Source organism: Galeopterus variegatus, unplaced genomic scaffold (genome assembly GCF_000696425.1).
Source record: "Galeopterus variegatus unplaced genomic scaffold, G_variegatus-3.0.2 Scaffold12, whole genome shotgun sequence".
Classification (NCBI taxonomy): Eukaryota; Metazoa; Chordata; class Mammalia; order Dermoptera; family Cynocephalidae; genus Galeopterus; species Galeopterus variegatus.
In genome coordinates, this window is record NW_007726123.1 from 489,333 (window position 1) to 507,650 (window position 18,318).

General features: G+C 40.9%; 1 protein-coding gene across 4 annotated transcripts in view; it reads left to right on the top strand.

The window, feature by feature from the left end:
- Positions 1–18,318, top strand: part of CERS6 (ceramide synthase 6) — a 286,287-nt gene that overhangs the window by 88,820 nt on the left and 179,149 nt on the right. The window lies entirely within an intron of this gene.

The window sequence follows — 18,318 nt, forward strand, 5'->3', positions numbered from 1 at the left end:
TTTGGAGGTAGTGATATTCAGTATACTTATCTATAGGAAAACCAGAGAAAGAAATATTGAAGCATTGAGCACATCCCCCCAAAATGGAAAATTCTTCCTCAAGATTCATTACTCCATTTGGTCTTCATCATTTGGCATATGACTGTTCCTCTGTCTAACAGTTATTTTTTTTAGGGAGCTTTTTCTTGACACCTGATTATTTAAATAATGCTGCTGTTGGTGGAGGCTCCCTTAATTGCAGGCACTTTCAGTTTGAGGTTAAAGTTGCATTTTCAGGTTTGGCTTTCAATTATGCTAAAAAAATATTTTAGCAATCAAAATCCAAGACTTAGAGGGAAACCTAATGTTGTAGTAAAAATGAATCAGAGGCAAAGTAATATCATAAATTCCTAGTGCTAGGTAAATATCAGAGCATAAAACCGGTGTTCAGGAGATCAGGATATTTATACAGTCTGGAAAAACAACCTAGTACATACAATCTGCAAAGCCCTTCCTATGGCTGAACTTAGTGGCAGTTTACGGAAGAATGATTTATGCATCTGGGCTCCTGATCAAAAGCCAGCTTCCTACTGGCCCTGCCATATATACAGAGGGCCTGGGCTCCATCATTGAGCCAGAAGCATTGCTGGGTCTCAGCACATGCCCACATGCTGAAACTCATGTGCCATCTTCCCCTCCTCCAACTAGGTTCTTTGGTAACTCAGTGCTAGCTCCTTCTATACTGAGTCTGCACCAATTTCCCTCAAATACCGATGTGTGTAGGCATCTGATTCACTTGATCTGGGATGGCAGCTGAGATTCTGGATTTTTAACAGGTTCCCAGGTGGTGCTGTTGCGGCTGGTCCATGGACCATGCTGTGAGTGGCAAGGACCAACACTAGACCAGTGTCTGTGTCTTCTCCCTGAATTCAACTGGTCTTTACCTGCATACCATTATAAATAGGACAGTGATAGTTACTATCAATTAAAGATATTTCCGAATATCACTAGAGGCATGGCAATGTGGAAGCACAGTGGTGGGGAGGAGGCAGTATATAAAGTATCATTATGATCTCTTCACTCAAGAAGCTTATTAAAATGTGTCGGGCCGGCCCGGTGGCGCACTGGATAGTGCGCCGCTTGGGAAGCGCAGCGGCGCTCCCATCCGAGGGTTCGGATCCCATATACAGACTGGTTCCCGCTCACTGGCTGAGCGAGGCGCGGGAGCAACACCGAGGCTTGCGATCCCGTTGCCGGTCCCCGGTCCGGTACAGGGGCAACACTGAGGGTTGCGATCCGTTGCCGGACACGGAAAAAAGACAAAAAGACAAAAAAAATAAAAATAAAAAATGTGTCAAGGAGATAAGATGTAATATCTGAGCATGTGTGGATTGATGATAGACTTTAAAAGATAATTACATATGTGTGTTAAATATTAGTAGTATGGATAGTCAGTAACTAAAGATTAAAGGAAAAGGTCAGGTGTGGGGCTGCTGGGACTAGAGATGGGTCAATGCCAGTAGCCTTTGACCTCTCTGTTGCATAACTGTGTTGATGAGCTCTTGTTTTCAAACTCTCTTCCTTGGGTCTGGGTTGCCACTAGATTCTCCTACCATTCCATGGCCTTTTGTTTGCGTCATTTATTCTGCATTTCCCCTGTGGTCTTTAATGTGCTACTTTTCCAGATCCAGTTATCAAGTGTTTGTTTTTCTTCCTTTCCTTTCCATTCCTGGTATAGAAATTATTTCTTCTCACCAACTTCTTCTGAAGCCACGTGTCCAGTGCAGATGTTTCTTCTGAGGCATTGTTCTGCTGTCTCCACTTGGCATCTCTGATTTGCTTCCACTCCTGACTCCCCTTTTCTCCTATTGTTTCTATGCCTGCATTTTGTTACAGGCTAGAAACTCAACCCAGTCGGCCACTGAGTTTCATTAATTCTCTGTAAATCCACCACTTATCCCAAATCCTAATCGCTCTCATAGTCTCCTTATTATTTATCTCTTATACTCATAGACATTTTATTTGCTATCAAAAAAACCCCAAAACATTTTCCTATAATACTACTGTCCCTATGTTCTGCTGCTTTAAAACGTTGATGATTTTTCTACAGGTTAAGCATTAGGCTCCTTAGCCTGATAACTGTAGAGTCTACAGGTTAAGCATTAGGCTCCTTAGCCTGATAACTGTAGAGTCTGGCCTTTGCCTGCTTGGTATCAGTCACCCAAATGACCTCTTCCTTCCAGAGAGCTGTTTTCACTGTTCGTTCCTTATTCATTCCTGCCTTGGTTTGTGCAGTGTCTCTGGCCTAGAATACCTACTTGCTCTGTCTTGCCAATTTATCCCCTACCCATTCTTTAAATCCCAGGCCTTCTCTAAAGTGTGGCCTGACTGCTGGGTTGGGAGTGAACACAACTTCTCTTTAGAGCCTCATCGTAGCACTAGTAACCTAAGACTGAATCACATGCTGCCTTATGCAATTACTTAACTTTTCTAACTTGGTGGTCTGTCTCCACCCCAGTTACATCAGAAATGCCCCTTGAGGGCACGAGGGCCATGTCTTCTTGTTCTTGCATTCTTCTCAGCCTTTACCACAGCATACAGTCTCTGCTGAATAAATGTTTGTCAAATGACTGTATGTTAAAATGGCATTGTTTTGGAAGGAGTTTTGATCTCAGTTGCCAGTGCCTTAATTTACAGTGACTTAGCTTAAAATTTGTCTAGAACTACCTGACTATGGAAAACTCTGTGACAATTTTAAAGACAGAAATTCAGAGGAAAGAATGGGATGGCAGAGAAGAAAATTTAGAGAATACCATGAGGGATAAAGTAGAGTTATATTGGTCTGTGTATGCATGTGTATGTCATAGTTTTTTGCCTATAAAAAGTGGTCTGCAATAATTGTTTTTAACCAGGAGTGCATTTCATAGTCACCTGGTGAGCTTTTCGAGATACAGATGCCTGGGCCCCACCCAGGGTGTCTGATTCAGTACAATGACACAGGTGGGGTCTGGACGTGTGTTTCCTAGAAGAAATGCCCCAAGTGCTTATGACGCACATCCCTGGTTAAGAAAAGAGATGACTACAGTTCAGAAGCACTAAAAATCAAATTAAAAAGCAAGAGAACATAAATTTGGGATTTGTAGATATAGGGCCAAAATGTAAAGAATCTATAGTTTTTCTATTATGTAAGTTATTGTTTTAGAATATATAGAATCCCTTCAGGGGAATTGTATTTCAACTCTCAGCAGTATGGAATAGCACCAATAAGCATGTCAAACGGTGCTTGTATGCATCTGCTGGCATGTCCAATTTTTGGCACACCCACTTGATGCAGATGGATTGAGTAGAAGTTGTTTACTTGAGTAATGTGCTGAAACATTGACATGGTTTTTCCCCCCCTCTTTCTTGATGTCAGTCATTCACTGTCATGTCAGTTTTGGTGGATATCTCTTCCAGAAGCATTTAAATCCTTATTGGCAACTAAAAAAGAGATTTCAAGAGGGAGTAAGGAATTTATAAAAATGAGATATCACGTGAGATGTTTTAGGAGAAACTGGTTCAGAATGGAAGCTGGTGCTGGCTGAGATTATGCCTTTAGGCTTCTGAAGCTGTGCCACCCTCCTTCAGCAACTTCAGAGTTGTGGGGTTTTATCATTCAGGATAATATAAGTAATGTCTGCAATAAAAAATATTTGCTGATTTGCACATTTGCATATTTGGCTGAAACAGGAAGAAGCAGAGATAAGATGTCAGAACAAATGGCTTCACTGTAATTTCTGCTTTACCTGTGCTCATCATTTTTGAATCTTGTGTAGTACATTTATGAGCACAGATCTTGGAGTAAATATTATATTTGGCTTTCATTTAAGCAAACTCCAATCGATTGGAAAGGTGAATCTCCCATATGATAACCTAAAAATGTAGAGCAAGGAATATTCACACTTTCCAGATTAGTACTAATTTACTGGAAGTTTGCTGCAGATGGTGCTGAGGTTATAAAGCCTGGGTTGTGTAATATGAAGTCTCAAGATTCCCTTTTCTTCAGGAATTTTGTTTTAGAGTTGATGCTTATTAAAACTACCCCCAAAATACTGCCATATTTGGAAGCATCTGTACAGTGGCGGTAGACTCATCAAAATCTGGGAACCTTTTGAAATTGTGACCTTATTTTTGGGAAAAAGCTCCATGATTTTCTTAATTTGTGATTTCATTGAACTCAGGATAATTCATCAGTGAGAAACGAGTGGCTTCGCCAATTGACCTCATGCCACAAATTCAGTCACTGTGAATCTAGATAGCTGTTTTTACTTGGATAAATCAGTAGTGCTCTTTTGTGACCTCAGTAAGAAAACGGAGCCTAATAATTGGGGGAGATGGATGGGAGAGGGTTGTACAGGAAACAGGTGAGACCCTCATATCTCTTTATTTCAGATCAATCTTTGATCTGAGGCAATTGTGTAGCGAATATCTTCAACAAGTTTTTGTAACTAGTCACCTGTTTGCAAAAAAATCAAACGAATATTTATAAACTGTTTCCATATATTTCATACTCTGGTGATGGACAAAGTTTTTTGCCAGAGAGAAAATTCAATTTTGATTATTTTCTCCATCAGATCATGAGATGAGCATCTTTTACGAAATTTACTACCAAAATTCTCCTGAAGATTGATGCAGGTTTTTTTCTTTCTTTCTTTTTTTTTTTAAAGATGACCGGTAAGGGGATCTTAACCCTTGGCTTGGTGTTATCAGCACCACACTCACCCAGTGAGCTAACCGGCCATCCCTATATAGGATCCGAACCTGTGGCCTTGGTGTTATCAGCATCGCACTCTCCCAAGTGAGCCACGGGCCGGCCCTGATGCAGTTTTTGAAAGGGGAATAAGATAGTACTATTTTCTACAAAAATGGCATATATGGTCAGCATTGTGTAGATACTGATCTTAGTCTAGAAAAATAAATTAATCATAACATCACAGCAGGATAGTCTCTTAGTTCCTGAAAAGTACAGGGTTGAGCTGTTTTGTTACTGTTGTGATGGTGGTGGTGGTTTGCTTATTAATACAAAACAGTCCCTGTAGTAGTGAATAACTTTTGTCATCCAAAGTATATAGATATAGGTCTCGTTATTGCTCAGTGAATATCTTGGTGTCCTGTGGGTTGTATTCAGGTCAGTTTTAACTTTGGGGCATAGGTCAGCAAACTTTCCCTGTAAATATCTAGGAAATAAAAACTTTAAATCATACAGACTTTGTTGAAATTACAACTCTGCTTTTGTAACTCAAAAGCAGGCAGAGACAATGCAAATGTATGTCATGGTGTTCCAATCAATGATACTGAAATTTGAGTTTAATATTGTCATGTGTCATAAAGTAATATTCTTTTAAAATTTTTTCAACCATCAAAAAATTTAAAAACTGTTCACTTGTGAGCCATACAAAAACAGATGACAGGCTGGATTTGGCCCTTGAGCCACAGTCTCCTGAATCCTGACTTAGGGTTGTAATACCATTAGTAGTTCTTCCAGAGTTTCAGCAAAGAGAATGGGTCTCCTAGTGCTAGGCGTAGTCATTCATTTCTCAGAGTTTCGTCATATATTAGAAACATTAGAATGGTTCTGTAATCAGTCTGGCCACCTCCAATATTCCTGGGACGTGGTACCTTGATGGCGTGTGGTTTCATTTAGCTCAACCAGGCACTCTTTGAGGCGGTCAGTCTTCTCAAGGAGGCATCACTTGCACTAAAAAATTCTGAAGATTGATGGACTGGACTATGGACAGTCTACTCTTTTGCCTTGAACAAGTTTTTGAAACTTTGCCCCCTCTTTTTATTCCAGACCTACCACCTGTGGCAAATGAACTCAAGTTTTCCATTTAGATCAAGCCTCTCACATTCCTTGAAGGCACATGGCTAGCCCTCTAATGCATGTGTACTGGCTAATTAAGGAAAACAGATTTTTGCTAAAAATATCAGACAGGCCATACCTTGGTTAAGCTGGCTACATATTAAGTACTGCTGTGCTATGCTTACTTTTGACTGGTCAGTTTTTCTTTAGAATCTAAATTTCTAAAGACTGTTTATTAGTTTTTCCAATAATTTTGTCCAACATGGAATTATATGGTGATAAGGAGGAGAGAATATATAGAGGAGCAACTGAATTTATTAAGGCCTTATTCTCTTATTTAACTCTGCTTGCCATTTTTAAACCTGTATACCATTTCTTTTTGTTGTTTAATCTCTTTTAAAAGTTACTTGTTTCTGATTTAAAACAGAATCATGCAAATCATTATAATTGGCTTTGGTTATAAAGGATGTATGAAAGTATACATAATGTTCATAAAAAATTGGGGGAAAATACTCCAAAGCCTACTACTCAGAAATAAATACTTACTGTTTATTTAGTATTGTATTTTATACATGTGCCCACACAAATACTTATGCATACTGTGTGTCTGTGCTTGGTGCCTGCTCTTTTTGAGATTTTGGTTTTTTTAAATAGAAATTGCCTTATCAGAGTGCCAGAAGAAAGCTATAGAAACATTATGTTTTATGCTTTATCTTCAGGATCTATAAGTTATTTACCTCTGAGTGGCAGTACAGTTAGTTGTGCTGTGTAGTATGACATATCCATTTCTAAAAATGGTCATACTGTGCAGAACTATATAATAAAACAAAACAAGATTAACATAGGAGAGAAAAAATGTGTTAGGGGCACAACACTCAGAAACTTAGTGACATGTTGAAAAAAAGATATGAACCTAATAAAAACAACACATTTGACACATGTTGAGTGGTTAAGAGATACATAAATATTATAATAAATATGGCACTTTACCTTGAAAAATACCTTAAGTTTGTTTGTAGAAGTTTGTGTTGGTGTATTAGTCTGTCTGGGCTGCCATAACAAAATAACCACAGACTGGGTGTCTTAACAGACAGAAATGAATTTTCTCACGGCTGGAAGTCCAAGATCAAGGTGTTGCAGGTTTGATTTCTCCTGAGGCTCTTTCCTTGGCCTTTCCTCTGTGCGTGCGTATCCCTGGTGTCCCCTCCTCTTGCAAGAACACCAGTCCCACCCTTATGACCTACTTTAACCCAATTACCCCTTTATAGCCCCTGTCTCCAAATACAGTCACATTGGGAGGTAGAGTTTCAGCACATGAATTTTGGGGGTACACAGTTCAGTCCATAACAGTGCTGGGAGGGTTGCAGCTTGTGGGTTCCTATGAAGTGGTGGAAGGAGGATGATCTGAAATCAGAGGGCAAGTTATAACACCAGATGGGTGTGGCCCATAACACGTGTGAACCGAGGTGGCTGAGAGATGCTGGAGGGGTGTGTGTGTGTGAGTGTGTGTGTGTGTGTGTGTGTGTGTGCGTGTGCGTGCGCGTGCGCGTGCGCGCCTAGGCCATTCAGGTCAGTCCAGTGCAGGTCTGATGGTGCAGTATAGTAATGAAGGGAGTGAGCCATGGTGCCAGGCAGTCTGAGTTCCAGTCTTCTCTCTAATAAAAACTTGTGGGGTGTATGGAAGCGTTGTTTGGCCACCCCAAGCTTTAGTTTCTTTATCTGTAAAATGGGCATATTAATAGCGCTTACTCCATAAAGTCGTTGTGAAGACTGAATGAGTTAATATACATAAAATGTTTAGAAAGGTGGCTTGCAGGTAGTAAGAGGTGAATAAATGTTAGCTGCCTTCAGCAGCCTCAGTTGTCTGTTGTTGGTCCAGTTGGTGTAACATGAGCAGTAACAAATAGCCGTTAGTCTGTCAGTACCATGCACTCTGTTTTTTTTTTTTTTTCCTTTTTGTCTTTTTTACTGACCAGTAACGGGATCGCAACCCTCAGTGTTGCGCCCGCTCCGTGCTCAGCCAGTGAGCGGGAACCGGTCTCCACATGGGATCCGAACCCTCGGCAGGAGCGCCGCCACACTCCCAAGCGGTGCACTCTCCAGTGTGCCTCCGGGCTGGCCCAGCACCATGCACTCTGATGTTTGTTAGTTTGGGAGGAGAGATCGAAGGAGAGCAGGCTCTCAACTTAGAATGAAGTTCTTTTATTCTGCGGAACCCCAAGGAGGCAGAATCCGTGGGGATTCACAGGACTGCCCACTTGGGCATCTCTCCCACACAAGAAAATGCAGCAAAACTGCCCCAAGTTCAGAGCGTCAGTGCCCTTTGGCTTGCTGCTGTGTAGCGGCATGACAGAAGTGGCTGAGAAGAGGGAGGGAGTGCTGCCGCTGTGCCTCCAGAAGCTGAAACTTTTGAAGCACCACATGAGAAACGTCAAAACACACAGAGAATGGCTTTGAACCACAGAGATTTAAAATTTGCCCAGGTGATTCTGAGGAGGATGCAGCTTGCCTCTGCCAGGAGGGAGAGAGGAACAAAGCCTGGAGCTGTGTGGCACTAGGGCTGGGACAGTCTGATCTGACTTAGGAGGTCAGCATGACTCCTGGGAACAGGAGTTTGCTGTTGAATGTAATATTTATTGGTTACCTCCAGCGGGCAGGTAAAGTACAAGGAGCTAAGGAGGCAATTGATCTTGAACAAAGTTGAGGATGGGAATCAAGTGTACCTGCTTCATGTCCTGGCCCACACTGTGTCTTCCTCAGAAAGTAATTTGATTTTGCTAGGTCCCAGATGCCTCTTTTGTAAAAGGGAAATAATAACTCCTATTTATAGGGTCATTCTGGGGTTCACCTAAAAGGCTGTACGTATAATGTGCATCTTTCACTGTCTGGTTCCCTTTCACCTGGGGTCTCAATGTTGAGTAAGGAGGTTTCTGACATTGTGGAACTCAGAGGGGCAAGTGATTCTGCTTATTGGTAAAGTTGTTCAATACCTTAGATAGGGAGTAACTGAATTTATTAAGCTTAGTCTTATATTCTTATTTAACTCTGCCTGCCATTTTTAAACCTATATACCATTTCTCTTTGTTGTTTAATTTGTTTTAAAAGTTAAAACAATGTTGCAATTACAACTCTGCTGTTAGGGAGCCATAACCTGTGATACTTATGTGAAGTGGCTCCTTTCTAGGGTTACTGCCCCAGCCATGGGCTGTTCTGGGTCTTGTATATTAATTTGCCATCAGGAGAACTGTATGTTAGATTGTTGAGAAGGAAGCTGCCCTCTCTTGCTCTCCTCTTCCATCCCACCCCCTCCCTTCTTTGCACTCACCTCCCACTGTCACAGGGGTGGTTGCCTTCTGCTTGGAACCAGAGTGTTTGATTTCTCCTGGCTATTCACCTTTCTGTGGTTAGCTCATGGTGACCACATACCTTGGCTTAAAAGAATCCTCGATCATTATGAATTTGACTGTGATTGTCTTAAAAGTTGGCACATTGCACAGGACTCCTGATATCTGAATACAGCACCTTGTAAGGTATGGGGTGAATGAGTTTGTGTGTGAAGTGGTGGTTGTGGTGGTGGTAGAGATGGGCATTTGGACTGAGAAACAGGATACTCAGCCATTTCCCTAATTGAGAGGATTTGAGCAGATTCCAAATAACTATTGGGGAAACATGTCTTCGAGTTTTATTTGTCCCCAAATCTAAATTCATAATAAACATTCCGTGTGATAGAAAACTTAGCTAAAAGAAATGAAGGCCAACTACTTTATTTCAAATGCAAGTTGAGCTGCTGGCAGTGTCTATAAGACTGTCAGGATTTGAGCAAATTAACATATTTTAGAAAAATCACTGTAAATTTGGCCAGTATTTCTTATATTGCCTTTATACAGCCTTTCAGCAGTTGCCAACTGATGGGAGGCTATTTACTGCTCTTAGGGATCAACTATGTAGGAAAGTTAGTGATACTTTTCTGCAGAGGATAGATTGTAAGTGCAGTGATTGGTGAAGTGACACACACAAGGTGCACCCTGTCACATAGGTCAAGGTTAACAGCAGAATTGGTATTAAAGGCTCAATTATTTAGCCACAGAGGTAATGAAATTGCCTATTTTCAGCTTACGTATTATTCTATAATAGTAGATTTTCTTACAGATGTAGTTTGGCACTTAATGCTGGCAGGAAACTTAGACCCCTAGAAGGGTGGGGAAAGAGATATATCTGAGGTTGTGTTGTATTCCAGATGCTGTGAAGGGGCCTTCACATTTAAATAACAATCCTATGTAATATGTTAGGTGCTAAAAGCCTTTCTTACCCGTGAAGAAACTGGAGCAAAGAGAGGTGGAGTTACTAACCCAACACCATACAGCTACTAAGCCACCGAGCTGGGATTTGTATCCAATGATGCCTAAATCCAGAGTCTTGTGTTATTTCACCACACAGTGTTAGAGAAAACTCAGGAATTCTGTATTTAGCACATTCAGAGCAAATATGGAAAGGGAAGTTTGATGTTTTGTTTGCACACCATTGCCCCTTTCCCTTTCCTTTTCCCTCCAGTGTATGGAAAACTGGGGTAAAACTCACTGCTTTGTCTTTGCCACACCTAGCACTTTGAGTTATTCTCTGCTAGTGCACTTGGAGACTTGCTCTTTTACCCGTTTGCATCTATCTGTGCTCCTGAGCTGTCAATACTTTGAGTACTGGGACCGTGTCTTATTCACCTTCTCACCCCATGGCTCAGCACAATGCCTGGTGCTTTGTAAGACCCCAATAAATGTCTACTGAATGAATCAAGTAATTGGACTTAAGGGACTGGAGTGAACCTCTAGGGACTAGAGGGCTGAATTTAATTGGAAGAAACTCAAGTATATTTTTCAGATAGTGCTAGGGAAGGCTGACATGAGGAGGGAGGAGGTGAGAAAGGATTTCTGGAGGAGGTGACACTGCTGAATTTTCAGGGATGGCTACATTGGCCAAGTGGATAAAGAGAATGAGGGTGTCAGAGGCTCCTCTGGGGAGTGGAAATCACCTGAAGAGTAAGGTGTGTTTGGAGAACTCCCATCAGCATGGAGGGTGCATGAGGTACGGAAAGCCAGGAGGCCTTGGGCCACCTGTCTTTCTACTCCCATCCCCCACAAACATGCAAAATTAAATATCCAGAGGAAAAAGAAATAAAATTAAATGATCATCTCACTCTTGGCTACACCTACTATGTAATATTTTACAGAAAAAAATGTCAGGGCATGGGACCCGTGACAGCTGGTCATATGCTATTATCTTAGCCCTCTACAATGAAGGTCCAGCATTTAAAAAAACCAAAACAAAACCAGGACATGCAGTCAGAACAGCATGAGTGGGCTTATACGCTTTAGGGAACAAGTGAAGATGTGAAATCAAGATTTCCCCAGAAAATCCAGAACAAATCATGTACTCTCAGGACTTGATTCTCTTCAGTTTCCCAGATGGTTACAGAGGAGCTATTTTGTGGCAGGGACTTGTGGCTGGGGATTTAAAGACAAAAAAGACAAAGTTGCTGTTCTCTGGGACTCAGAGTTTAGGGCTAACAACCTTCTGGAGATTATTTGCCACATCTTTGTTTCATTTACTGCTCAAATATATTTTGAGTGCCTACTATAAGTCAAGCAGTCTTGTAAGTGCTTGGGATATAGTTTACATTTTATTGGCGGAGGAGACCATAGACAAGTAAAATATGTCAGATATCAGTTGACTCAAAGTGCTATGGAGAAACATAAAGCTGGAAAGAAAGATCAGGAGTGAGTATGTGGACAGTGGCATGGATAAAAGCATTTAGGGGTGGTTGGAGAGTTCTTTCCTAAGAGAGTGACACTTACCCAAGGCCTGAAAGAATAAGGAAACCTCATCCAAGGCAGAGGAGGAGCAATCGCAAATGCCCTGAGGAGGGTACCTAGCCTGTGTGAGGTCAGGGGTGTCTGGAGTTGAGAGTGAGGGGGAGAGAAGTAGAAGTTGAGGTAAAGGGGGGTGAGCAGATTGTGCATAGCCCTGTAGGCCATTGTAAAGACTTTGGTGTTTTGCTCTAAGAAGGGAAACCATTCATCCAGAGGGTTTTGAACCAAGGAAGGATATGTCTGATGAACGCTGTGACAGGATTATGTTGGCAGATGTGTTTGGAATGGACTGTAGGGAGGTAAGGGCAGGCATGGAGACCAGCTGGAAGGCTAGTAGTCAGCTGTAGTAATCCAGGGCGAGTTCTTGGTGGCTTGAACTAAGGTAGTAGTAGTGGAAGCAATGAGAATGGCTCAGATTCTGGATTTTTACAAGATTTTAATTTTTAAAAATTTCAAACATGTAAGAGAAAAACAGTAGTTTAGTGGACACTATTTATCACCCACATCTAATAATTGTTAACATTTTTTTTTTTTTTTTTTGTCTTTTGTCTTTTTTCCGTGTCCGGCAACGGATCGCAACCCTCAGTGTTGCCCCCGTACCGGACCGGGGACCGGCAACGGGATTGCAAGCCTCGGTGTGCTCCCGCGCCTCGCTCAGCCAGTGAGCGGGAACCGGTCCGTATGTGGGATCCGAACCCTCGGACGGGAGCGCCGCCGCGCTTCCCAAGCGGCGCACCATCCAGTGCGCCACTGGGCCGGCCCTAATTGTTAACATTTTTACATACTTACTTCACCTATAGCTTTTTTTGCCAAACCCCTTTCAAAGTAAATTACAGACATTGTGAGTTTGTGTTTCAGCATGAATCTCCAGAAAATAAGGATCCTGCATAAACAGAAAACCATTATCATACCGAACTAGTACATAGCGCATATTCAGAGTTCCCCAGTTATTTTCCCTCAATGACTTTTGTATATGTATTTCTTTCCAGATAGAATCCAGTCAATATTCATACATTATATTTGGTAGTCATGTCACTTAAACTTTTCTCTTCTATTTTAACTTTTTTATTTTGAAATAATTTTAAACTTAGAAAAAAGTTTCAAGAGTAATATAAAGAAATCCTGTATAAACTTCACCCAGATTCACCATTGTTAACATTACGCCATGCTCGCTCTGATATTCTTTCAGTTCTCCGCATGAAATGTGCACACACACACGCACACAAACACACAGAGATCATTTTTCATGAACCATTTGAGTGGAAGCTTCAGGTCAGAATTTATTTTGAAGACAGAATAGACAGAATTTTCTGAGAGATTGGTTATGTGGTGTGAGAGAAAGTGAGGACTGAGGGTTTTGGCCTGAGCAGTTGGAAGGAAGGGGTTGCCATTTCCTGCAGGAGGAAGAGCCAGGGAGGAGCAGGTGTAGGAATAAGCTGGGGTTTCGATTTTGCTCATGCTAAGTCTGAGATACCTAGGAGGTATCTGTGTGGAGGGCTGCCGTGGACAGCTGGGTGGGTGAATAGGGAGTTGAGAGAGGAGGAGTGGGCCACACGTAAATTTGGCGATTGTTAGTGAATAGGTGGCATTTAAGCTTGAGACTGTGAGATCACAGAGAGAGTGGGGATCAGTGGAGAAAACGTTTGAGGACTGAGACTTGAGACGTGCTCTGTGTTAGAGATCATGGAGCTGAGGAGGAGAGAATGAGGGAGACTGTGCAAAGGGAACCAGTGAGCAGGGGAAGCCAAGAGAAGAAGTGAGCAGTCAGCTGTGTCAGGCACTACCGATGGGCCGTGGGACAACACAGAGGTCACTGGTGTCTGTCAAGAGCAGCTTGTTGGAGTGGTGAAGCTGAAACCTCGCTTGAAGTGGGCTTAAGAGGAAATGGAGGAGAGAGATTGGAACATGGAAACTCTCAAGAAGTTTGTTATAAAGGGAGGTTCAGAAAAAGAGAGCGGTGATTGGAGGAGGAATGTGGGGTTAGGGATTTTTTTAAGAAGGGATAAAAGATAGCATGTTTGTATGCTGATGAGAATTATCCAGCAGAGAGGGAAAATTGAGTGCAGGAGTTGCCACGGACAGGAGCACAGGTAGTTCCTTTGTGGTCACAGGAGAGAAGCCACTCTGGGTAGGGACGTAGCTAGGTGGCGTCAGTAAGTCTCTCCTGATGGCTGTATCATCCCAGTGAGATAGAAGCAGGGTCATCAGAGGAGAATGAGGAGGGAGGACGAAGTACTGGAATTTTGAGGCGAGAGGAGAAAGTGTGAAATAATTCTCTGCAGGTGTGTTTATTAATTTCTCTGTATGGAGTGTATTTATCTGTGTGTGGGTGGTAGGCAGTAAGGGCGAAGGGCATCAGTAGATTGCCTTTTCTGAGAACAAGGGATATAGGCGTCACTAGGGTGTGGTCACCCTTTCCCAATCCAAAAAGCTACAAGGTTGGGATGAAACCTCAGAAAGCAGAGAATGACTTCTTGAACGGAAAACTAGGTTGAAAGCAGAGTGGGGAGGTTTAGAGCCCTGGCTCAGGTATTTGGTGCTGCTTTGGTGCAGATGTTTGTCAGACCAGACTGAAACTGATATCAACCAGTAAGGATTCGTTCATTCTTGATCCTTTTTACATTCATTGTTTACAGTAGAGGGAAGTCTCTTATGTCCTTCAGCCACTCGGTAACTTTGGAAGATACTGAAGGTACAAAAACAACCCTACTCTGCATTTTGACTTCCTTTAAGGAAAACTGTTGCCATGCTCATAAAGCACTATCCTGTATTTTAGTTCATTATCCAGTGAACTGCTGAGGTAGTAAATTCTTATTAAATTGAATGATGTTCTATTCCAAACTCCCTTCTGTTCTAAGGTATTCTATACCACATACTGAAGATTCTTAGGCTGCCACATGGATTTCTCTTGAGCTTTGGATGATTTGATGCATTAGACAATTTTATTTAATTTATGCTTTTAATTTTAACACATCCAGGTAAGCCTGCAGCCAACCAGCCAGTTTTCTAAATGTGCATATAAATAAGAAAGAGGAGAGAAAAAAAAAAAAAAGACAAAGAGGAGAGAAAAGAAAAAAAGCAAGCAGCCTGTTCTTTTTTCTCTTCATACTTTGCATGTTATATCCTCATTAAGTGTTTTAGAACCAGGTTTTGTGCTTTGGAAATAAGGCTTTTATTAGGAAGACAACCAAATAAGCAAATCAAAAACTGGAAGGAATGCATTTTCATAAAGTCCTATGAGTATAACTTTTTTGGTACTTAAAAAGTAATCCGAAGTCTTTGATAATTATCTCAAATAAAATCTTTCCCTAAAATTATTAAATGTGTAAATGTCTATAAGATATGATTTAATAGCTCAACTCAAATAATAGACTTATAAGTATAAATATAATAGTTTTAATCTCAAGAGGCACAAAATAACAATTCTTTGAGTTATTTTTAACTTGTGAAAATTTTGATGTTCTCAAAAGAAGAGATAATAGTATAATGAATTTCTATGTGTCCGTCGTACAGCTATAACAATAATATGTATGCATTCTGTCATCTCCTTATGAAAATTACTTTTAAACAAAAAGTTATAAAATGATCAAGCCCCCCTCCCCTTTTTTAAATAGACAAAACATTAATATGAGATGTGGGTTTAAAACAGTGTATTTAGGGTGGGGCCTCCAAATTAGAGACCAAAGGCCTGCAAAGGTTTTTCAGTGGCCCTAACCGGTGGTTCTCCATGGGCTCGAGTTCACAGGGCTCACCAGTTCTTCTTGTCTGGTTTCTTCCTTGCATGTGGTGCTCTGGTAATTTACTTATACTCAGAGTTCTCTGCACATTCTGTCCCTGGGGCCCCCACCCCACTCTTTCCCTGCCTTTGACTCCTACTCATTTCTTTAAAGTCCAGCTCAGGCCCCCTCGCTTCTGAGGTTTCTCCTATCACCCCACCCCTTTCCTGTCATAGGTGTGCCCACCTGGAGCTCCCATAAGAGTCCTGCCACTCCCTGTCTCTGCCCTGGAGTAAAAGCTAGACCAGGCACCGTGGCCTGCTGGGTTCTGCATGGTCTGGATCTTGGCTGTGTTCCTGTCTGGCTTCATCTCCTCTCCTGGCTCCTCTCACTCACTGTGTTCCAGTAACATCAAGGTGCTGCCAAGCTCGTTCCTGCCTACGGGCCTTTGCACTTGCTGTCCCCTCTTCCTGGAACGTTCTGCTCTGCGTCTTTAACCTTCTGGCTGCTGCTCCCCAGAGGCCCCGTATGAACTTCTTGCCAATCAAAACACTACCTTTCCTCCCAAGAAATGAACACTAGGTCAACTTTTCTGGTAAACATTTTCTTGACTTTACTCACACTCTTACCACTTATACATGTATTCCAAACAATACAGTCTAGTTTAGTTTTGCCTACTTTTTAACTTAGCATGAGTAGAATGTGTTATAGATGTGTTTCTTATCCACAATATAAGGTGGGATTTTGTTTTATTCAGTCTGAAATATTTGTTCCCTTTTTTTCACCAGAGCTTAGCACATATGTACTTAATATCTTAATTTGTAAATGCTCTTAAATTTTATTTTGTACTTTCTGTTGTTTTGTCTATTTTATGTTTCTTTTTCTCCTGTTTCTTGACTTGATTCAATTTTCAAATCTTAGTTTAGAAATTATAAACTCAATTTTCAGTTATTTGGGTGGTTACCCTAAGAATTATAATGGTTATACCTAAGTTATCAAAACCTAATGTTGATCTGTCTTTTACCCTCCTCTCAGAAAGTCCAGGGTACTTAGAATACTTTATCTTCATGTACCCTCTTCTGACTTATGCTATTTCTGTCATCTTTCACTCTGTGTTTTTTAATCTTAAAGACATTATCAACCTTAAAAAACATAGAGACTTTTTTTTTAGATTTGCACACATATTTACCATTTTCTTTGTTTTTCATTCTTTTTTATACCTAGACCTTCCACTTAGCATCACTTAACTTTTGTCTGAAGATGCTTGAGGCTTGCTAGAGATTAAATCTCAGTTTTTGTTGTGTAAAAATGAATTTATTTCTCCTTTATTCTTGAAAGTTTTTTCTGAATACAGAATATGAGATTGGCAGTTGTTTGCTTTTGCACATTGATAATGTCATTCACTGTCTTTTTGCTTAATGGTTGTTATAGTGTGATACCTTTGCATAATGCCCCTTTTATCCCACTTCTGTGCTTCAAGATTTTTCTCTTTGTCTCTCTGTTTTTCCAGTATGCTATGTATAGATGTAATTTTTTAAAAAATTTATACTTCTCAAGATTCTCTGGGATTCTTAAGTTTATGAATTGCTATCTTTATCAGTTCTGGAAAACTCTGAGGCACTGCCTCTTCAGATATTGCCCTTGCCCTACCCTCTGTATTTTCTTCATCTTTAATTACGTTGAAATATATTTTAGACCATCGAACTCAATCCTAATGCGTCTTAATTTCTCTTCCATGTTGTCCATTTTTGTTTGTTTGTTTCTCTGGCTGTATATCATCTGACCTGTGTCTCAAATCACTAGCTCTCTTTTAACTGCTTCTAATTTATTTCCTTCTCTTCCTAGTTTTTAATTTGGTCATCATATCTTTTTATTTATAGAAGTTCTATTTGGTCTTTTAAAAACCTGCTTGGTCAGTTTTTATAGTTTTTTTTCTTTTGTTTTCTGCAGCTACTTTTTACCTGGTCTCTTATTTCTTTACACAGAGTAAGCATGATCTATATTTGATTGTTCCATCGTTTGTGGGTCTGTTTCTGATTCTGATTCATGGCACCTTTTTCTCTTTGTGTGCTTAATTTTGTACTGCTCTTTATTCTTAAAAAAATATGGGGGACTGATTCTTGAGGCCTAGGGAGAGGATGCTTCCCTCAGAGAGTTTATGCTTATACTTCTGTCAGGCATTGTCAGATACTACCAGTCCAGGATCACCTTAAACCACGTTCATTGTTTAAGATTCCCAGGATTACCAAGGCAAAGTGAGCTTAGGTTATAGTCATAGTTATGGATCTCTGACAGTACTTCCTATGAAATTATTTTCCCTTTTCTTTTTTCTCCTATTCTGCTTAGGGCCAAAGCAACCATCCCTGGAGTATCCCAGAGCTAGGGGTAGAAGTAGGGTTTGTATGGGTGTAATCCTTTGGGATTCAGCTTAATATGGATGGTATCTCCTGTAATATCCCCGATGGGTGGACTCTGGGCCTTGGTTCTTTCCCCTTTTCTCCAGGAGGCTGCCAAAACAGAAACCCAGACTTACTGGTGGTGGCATACACTGTTATTTTAGATGATACCTCATTTTAATATTGATGTAAAGTTAAACAAGGTCAATTTGGCCTTGTGTCCAATGTGACTGTCAACTTGAACTGCAGCAGTTTACTAAAAGTGTAAACACCAGCTTAAGGTGCTTGCATTCACAGTGAACCAGTGAAATAGCCATCTTTGCTAAGCACCCAGAGTATACAATTATGATATGGAGAAGCCTTGAGGGACATGTCCTTTACAAGACATGGAAGATATAGATTTGCCTATGTTGCTTTCTAGTACATATTGGGTAATAAACTAAGAGATTATTACCTAATATGCATCAGAAAACAACGTAGGCAAGGCTTGATCTTACAAAGTTATGCACAGACAAATGTAACTT